Genomic DNA, 8,105 nt, shown 5'->3' on the forward strand with positions numbered 1-8,105 from the left:
AGACGAGAAGTGTCTTTCCTTCAGCCACCATGTTCCGTCCTGTTGGCCTGCCAACCTTAAGGCGAAGAAAGAAAGCTGCCATAGACATACAGGCTTGCTTCTATCTGGTATGGGGAGACACAGGGGTAAGGTGGAGTGTCTGTGTCAGGATTTTCTATGGGTAAAGACACTAAACACTGGAAGTTTTTCACATTTTGCAAAAGAGTAGCCCCCATTGCCTTTTAATTCAACATTTAAACCACCTTCACAAAAGAAGCAAAAGCGGTGCACAGCAGGCTGGTGGTTCTGACGTTTTTGACAGCTATTGGTTTGAACGGTCGGCAGGTTAATTGAAATACACCCTCCTGATCATCTGATTCAGATAATGTAAGCATGCTAACTGCTTAAATGATTAACAAACTCTTGTCAGTACAAAGTCCTGGAATTGCTTGCGTTGTGTACCTTGATTGAAAGAAAGACTAGGAAAAAAAATATTGGGATTTAAGATTTAGACTGAGGGACTGTGTTCTACTACTAAACCTGATAACTTTATACCATCCTAAGGAACACCCTATCGCCCTTCTCACTTATTAATTCTAGCAGCAAGGATTGTTACTAGCCAATAACACTGGAAGACCCAATGAAATTTAACATGTGTGGATTGGCTGAAAAAAAGTAATAGAGAGCGCTCAATGGACAAATCGAACTTACCTTATTTATTTATTTCTTATTTATATCCCGCCTTTCAGCCCTAAGGCCTCAGGGCGGCTTTACAATTATTTTCATCAGACATGGTTCCTGCCCTCAGGCTTACAATCTAAAAAATTACAATCAAACATCCTTGATGAAAAGCAAGCAATTGGAAGTATTTACAGATTAATTGGAAACCATTCTATATAAAAAATCCTAGATTGTAGAGTGAAGAGTCACAAGGGCCATCCAGTCCACCCCTCGCATGAAGGAACTCACAATCAAAGCATCCTTGACAATGGTCATCCAGCCTCTGTTAAAGACCTCCACGAAGGAGACTCACTACACCTAGGAATGTGTTCCACGTCAAAACAGCCCTTTACTGTCAGGAAGATCCTCCTAATGTTGCCGGTGGACTCTCTTTCCGAGAGAGCTTGATCCATTGTTCAAGCTCCTGTTCTCTGGAGCAGCAGCATATTAATTGACACAATCAAAAAAAAAAAAAAGGGGATAATCGTGATTTCTGGGGTTCAAACAGTTAAGTAGGCAACTGAAAACTATGTCCTGGTGTCCTGCTTTTTCAGCATGTCTTCTTGTCTGTGTGTATATGTGTGGGTGTTGTAAGTGTATTTTTCCTTTTGTTGTTGTTACTAAAAAGTAACTGGAAGGAATGCAAATTAATATCAATTTATGGTAATTAGTTAGATTAGAAAAGGAACTTAAGGTTACATATTACTATCTAAGAAACTAAATATGAGAGCAAGCATGAAGACCTTTTTAAAAATGGGTTGGGCAAGGGGAAAGGGGTTGTTTGTTTATATGGATGTATTTAGTATTAAATTGTTAATTAAAAAGTAGTTGTTATAAATATTAAAAACATCATTTTGATTACATATGCATTGTCTCTATATTTGCAATGTTTTTAGAAGCGATGTATGTCTTAGATGGACACTAAGGAAAAGCATGATTTTTTAGTAGTATTGATAGAGTGATGGTGCTTATATAGCTCCTAATATAATAGTATATATGGATTATTTAAAATGCTCTGCGTTGTGATGTTACTGGAGATTACTCTGAGCATCTAATTATGATTTACTACCTTGGAAGCATAGAGGACCAAAAGAATATATAGGGGTTTTTTTGTTGTGGTTATTTAGGTTTTTGAGTTCGTATGTTTTATTTGTGAGATTTTTTTGTTTTTTTTTTTTTATTTTATTTTTTTTTTTTTTTTATTTTTTTTTTTTATTTTTTTTTTTTTTTTTTTTTTCTTTTTTTACTGAAGAGATAAATAATAGATAACAATACAGCACTGTAGGACCAGTTCTGTTCTATACTGTACTGTGATGTGAGAGTAGAGTCTGATAGTTGGTGTGTCTTCCACCTGTGGTCAGACTACAAAACGTTCTGTTGTGAGTATAGAGCACTATTTACCAGTTATTATCCTTGTCAAGCTATAGCTGGCTTGGTGGTGATGGGAGGTCTAAACCAAGAGCAAAAACAAAAATGTGCTGGTGGTGTGATTGCAGTAAGAAGAGCCTTTTGATGCTTTTAAAATGAAACTGTAGGTTCTGGTAATTATAGATCTGACTTTTTAACCCATATAAGTTAAAGCTGCTTGTCAAACGGGTGCATCTTTGGTAGGTGTTGATGTTTTTGTTATTAATGGAATGTTATGCTTTGTATTATTTATATGATGTATAAGATGAATCTGATTCAGAGCGCACCAAGGCTGCATTCCGATCTAGTGTTATGGAATGGAGTGTGTTGTGGTTTTTCTTGTGTAATGATCGACTACCGGACTTTAGGGACCCATGCCATATTTAAATAGTCCATTACCTCTAATATTGAGTACCAGCAGTTTTATGTGGTTTAGTTCGTCAAAGCGTTATATAGATGGGTGTGGCATTTTGTATTTTGTAGATCAGGGCCAGATTAGTTTATTGTTAGAGATTCCATGCTTGGTTACTTAAATTGGTTGTTTTGCTGTTCTGCGGTTACAGGAGTTACACTATGTTGTCATGTTTTGTTCCTGTTTCAGGGGAAGGTAATTTTCAAGGACATTACTCCAAGGTTCAGTACCCCTTCTCCAAGAAAAAGTGTGCAAAGTTACCGTTTTTAGGAAGAAATTTAGTAATCGTATTATGCTTTGTGCTGGTAAACCTCTCTGAAGAAAACCTGGCGGGACAGCTGTCAGGGAGACAGTAGTTGGGGAACCACTATATGTGTCATGAGATCAAATGGACGCTGGGGTACATCCTAGGAATACTCCTGAGGGTTATGGATGTTTGGGGCGAAAGGATTCTGGTGTTTACACAAAGTTCAGCAAATTTGTAAGCCCGCTGGATTAAGAAATTGACCAAACTTATTTGAGAATGTCAACCCTCAAACATGGAGGAATTTACCAGCAGGGATTTAAAACTGATCAGTGGCTACAGGCATATCTTCATTCTTTCTCTGTTTATGTGTTGCTATTCCATGGGTTATCAAAGCAGGTTTGTTTTAAGTGAGGCATTGCCAACAGACTTTAGCGCTTATTGAAGAGAGGTGGTGAATTAAATTCTGGAAACCGCTTCTTAATGATTCTGTATTCATCTCAAGCCCTGCTTGGTTGAATGAGAAGTAGTGACAATATTCATGTATCCTCCTTAGGGGCAGAGAAGTAAAAAGGGCTTTATTGTAAACTCAACTACAGTTAACTTCTGGAATTACAATAGTTATTGATCTAGAGCGAATTAAAATTTCTTATTATGTTTTGCAGAGGAATATAATATACAATATACCCAAAGTGCATGTTTCATGATCGGATTTGATGATGATGAAGAAACATCCGATAAGCAATTACCGCTCTTGTTGTATTTGGGTCTGTTATTGTGTGTAACCTTAATTGGGTTGTTTTTTTTTAAATTGCCGTTGTACTGTAGGATTACCAGTTTTGATATTATAGAATACCTCCTCTCTTTCAGGGTTCATTGAGGGACAGAAATTATCATGTACTCTTCTATAGTCTGTTTCTCTTCTCAAGTTAGGCTTGTTCCTTGAGTAGTAATGCCATATGGGACATCATCTCAGAATATGGACAGAATTACATCATAGTTATTCTAGGTTGTGAGATAATGCCAATGCTTTACCCTGTGAGTGGTGAAATTATGCAAGACAGGGACCTTTTTATATTCACAAGGAAATTAGGTTGGTATGTAGACATTGGTGATTATGCCAAGTACAATCAATTAAGGCTACTTTTTGCTTAAGGATATTTCCAGACAATGCTCCAGTGCTACCAGTCAAAAGATGCCATAGTTACTAGATACCTTGATTTTTTTCTTAATCAGACTTTTTTTTGGTTTTAAGTAACAAAAAAAAAAAAAAATTATAGTATTATGTGGGTGAAAATATGGGAGCTATGTAAACAGAACATGACAATGTCTGGAACACCACGAAATTCCATGTAATGAGGAGGTGGATTGCACACTACAAGACTTATCTAGAAAAATATAAATCCATTGCAAGCAAACAAGACTTATGTTGTTGTTGTCATTGCCTTCATTCCAATTTATGGTTGACCCTAAGTGTGACCCAAAGGTACTCTTGGCAAGATTTGTTCAGATGAAGTTTGCATGCTTTTCTCTGAGGTGAGAGCATGTGATTGCCAAGGTCACCAGTGGGTTTTCATGGCCAAGTGGCGAAATCAAACCATAGGTTTCAGTTGTAGGTCAACACTCAAACCACTACGCCAAACTGACTCTTTATGTTAGCATGACTTATATATTATGTGGTTGCAAATGAAAATTATGCATCTAATTTAACTTAGAGTGGGAATTACTATCTGTTAGAATCAATTATGCAAGATTGTTTCTCCATGTACTATCTCATGTTCAGTCTTCTCTAGGCTATGGCATTAAGAAGAAAAAAACTGCACAACAGCATATGTGTAGCCACTCTTCTTAAGCTACAGTCGTTTTTTTAACGTGCATAAAGGATTGAAATGCTTGGACTGTATGTACCATTTCACTGTTAGAGGGAAATTTCCAGGAGAACATAAAGACCAAACAGTTACTTTCCCACCATCAGAACAAACCACCATCACCGACATAAGAATATTTGCTTTGTTGTATCATGGCTTCTCTCCTGACTGAAAAACACTTGCTTTGTGCTGCCACTTGATCCTTCTCTCTGACAAGGGAAGGCAAAAAACTGCATTTAGCTAGTGCCGCAATAACCCAAAGGCACCGATTGTCTGTCTGATCTTGGAAAACTTAAGGGGGCTAGCTCTGTTAGTAACTTGGATGGGAGATTACCAACAACTACCAAGTGACTGTAAACGTATATTTCATGAGGAAGGATCTAACACAAACCACCTCTGAGTATTATCGTGCTAAGAAAAACACTATGAAAATTTATGGGGTTTACCATAAAGGGTCAACTTTCAAGGTCCATGCAGGGCATATTGTTTCCCACTAAATACTTAGTAAACATACCATTGAAACATTTAAACAATTATAAAGCAATGAGAAAGAATATCAAAGAATCAGTCATTAGACCTGAAATATTAATTAAAACAAAGGCTTATTAATTTGATATAAAGTGGGAATTACCAATTTTAATTTCGGAATTTGTTGATAATAAATAAAAAGCCCATTGGCTAATGACATTAAAATGGAGAGAATCCTGGAATATTCATTGGGAAATTTTAAAACCTGTGCTTTCCTAAAATATTTTTAATAAACATCAGAAAGAAAGTTATAAAAAAGCAGGTGCATTCATGCAGCGTTGCATTGCTGGTGCTAACTACTGCTTTGTTAGTAGGTATTGATTCATAGTTACAATGGTCAGTTGATGGGACCTAAAAAAACCTGTTAGAATATGAAGTCTTCATTGGAGATTCTTCTGCGTACCCTTCTGTCACAGGGCCTACCTATGCCCCAGGGGATATGCCCACAGCAACTCCTCACCAAGCATGAATAGTTTTGACTCCCACATGTGCGCCGGACCATTTATGCTGAATTTTGCCAAAAACAAGTTGGTAATGGGATTCACTGAGTAAAAATGTTTTGATGGTCTCAGTAGTTTAGGGCTCCCACTTCCCAGTAGAGAGTTTATTAGTGATCTGTGGTTTCTGCATGTGTGATAGGTGACTGGGGAAATGGCAAGACTGCACGAGGTTTGGGCCCTGGCAATAGGGATCTCTAAAGCTTTGCTCTTCTTGCCAGTGAAGCCATTCCAGATCTGGCCTTCCAGTTGTATTAATCTATTACAGCATACTGGTTCATTGTTGGGGATGTCTACCCTGGGTCTCTCTCGCTTTAGTCCCGGGTTCCTGGCTTGAGACCTTATGAAGGGTTAGTGGCTGCAGGACCTGGCACAAAGTCAACCCCTTTAGTTAAGTATGGGACCCAGGTCAGGTAAGAAAACTGTAGAGTTGGCCCTGTGAAGAAGAGACCATTGAACAGTTTTTGGGGTGTGTTTTTCAGGTTTATATGGCATGTTTATGAAGAGTTTATTTCCTGATGTTTGCCAGCATCTGTTGGCTGGCATTCAGAGAAATCCCATTGTGAAGCCAGGGCGCAAAGATTACAGCTAGTAGTGAGCAGCTGTGCTTGATGAAAACTTACCTTGGGTCTGCAATTTGCTTGCCACCAGGCTCTTGGGGACAAGGAAGTTGTTTGTCACCCTTGTTTTCTAGGGTAAACTGGCTTATCTCCTGCAGCATATCATCTCAGTAATAGAGAGAGGGCAGGTTGGACTTTATTGAAGCTTATCCTTGTGTACTGGCTTTCCGGTCATTCTCCCTGGAGAGACTTTCCTTGTGGCCGGAATTCAATGTGCTTTTATAGGAAAAGCAGTCTTATTCTATCATTAGAGGCCTCTGGCTTCCTGCTGTCCCTGAGGATTTTCTCTTTCTCTGGTCTCTTTTCCTTAGCAGCTGCACTTGAGTGGGTTGTCATTGCAACCAACTACCTGAAAAGCCCTGCTGCAGACATTCTCTGCCTTTAAAAGAAACCGGAGCACCTCTGGGTGATTTGTGCTGCTCTCGGCACTCACCATATCGGTGGATCGAGAGAGGAGGCTTTGGAAACGTCCCATTGTAGGTGGTGCCACATTTTCTTCCCCCCTACACTTTGGAACGTTTTGTTGAATAAACCATTTTAATCTTAACTGATCAGTATATGGTTTTTACTGTTAGTTATTTATTGTATTTGTACTTTATTGTGTCGTTTTTTCACTTGGTTACCTGCTCTGGGAACTTTGGGTTCAAAGGTGGAACATAAATTTGTAAAAAAACAAAAAACAAGTGACCGGATGAAGAGACAGTTTTGTAAAGAGATAGCTTGGGTCCAGATCATTGCATCTCTCTCTGTGAGCTTGCTAGTTCTAGGATCGCAGGGGAAGGCTTTCTCCAGTCCTAATGCCCTCCCAGGCATGCTTGGTAAAGATGATGAGAGAGAGCCTTCTCTGTGGTCTGCTTCCAAGCTGTGGAACTCCCTTCCCTGGGAGGTTGGTTGGACCTCTCTATCATGTCTTTCTGACCGCAGCGGTAAAGACCTTTTTATTTAAGGAAGCATTTGGTTTTTTAATGTGATGTTGGCAGATAGAGCTATTTTTATAGGGGGTGTGTAGTGCTTTTATTCTATTCTATTTTAAGCGTCTTTAATATATGCGTTTAACTTGTGTTTTTAATTTTAGTTTAATTGTATGTTACTTTTTAAATTGTATTGGCTTTTTAAAACCATTGAAGGCTGCCTTGGATCCCATGCTGGGAGAAAGGTTGGATATAAATTAACTAATAAATGGGATTCTGTGTTCAATGTGATATATCTGGGGAAGTGATATTCCTCTCTCGTGGGAGGGAGAATGAATGTGAGGGGTGGGGCGTGTGGTGTGTGTAAAGAGAGAGAAAAATACTAGAGAATGAGAGGAGAGAGACCATAGGACACTTTCAAATGGAGGGCGCGTCATTAACAATGTGGTAATAGCTACGTCTCAACGGGGAAGATCACACACCCCATCGCGCTTCTCTCATTTGTGTCCTATGCGTACACCGTAATGGATGCATCATTGGGTAATAACTTTTCCGTTATTAACCAATGACGCATCCATTACAGTTTACACATGTGACCTGAATGGGAGAAGCGTGCGGGGGTTTGGAACTCTTCCCATGATGTGCCTATTATCAATTTAATCACGTTTTAATGATGGTTGCCTCCTGTGTGAAAGTGTCTATAAGCATTGGCGCTTGGGGTAACCTAGAGATCTAATGTTGGGTAGAACAATTGTCTGGTTGTAGGAGTGCTTTTGCCTCCATTACGTGTTCTACATGATGTTCTTACTTATGTTCAACTTTGTAAATAAAACTCTATTACACACAAAAAAGGTCTTCCTTATTCTTCCATCCCAAACAAATCCAACTCAGGTAGCACAGCACTAAATTAGCCGTGCTC

Source organism: Sceloporus undulatus, chromosome 3 (assembly GCF_019175285.1).
Source record: "Sceloporus undulatus isolate JIND9_A2432 ecotype Alabama chromosome 3, SceUnd_v1.1, whole genome shotgun sequence".
In the NCBI taxonomy this organism is placed as follows: Eukaryota; Metazoa; Chordata; class Lepidosauria; order Squamata; family Phrynosomatidae; genus Sceloporus; species Sceloporus undulatus.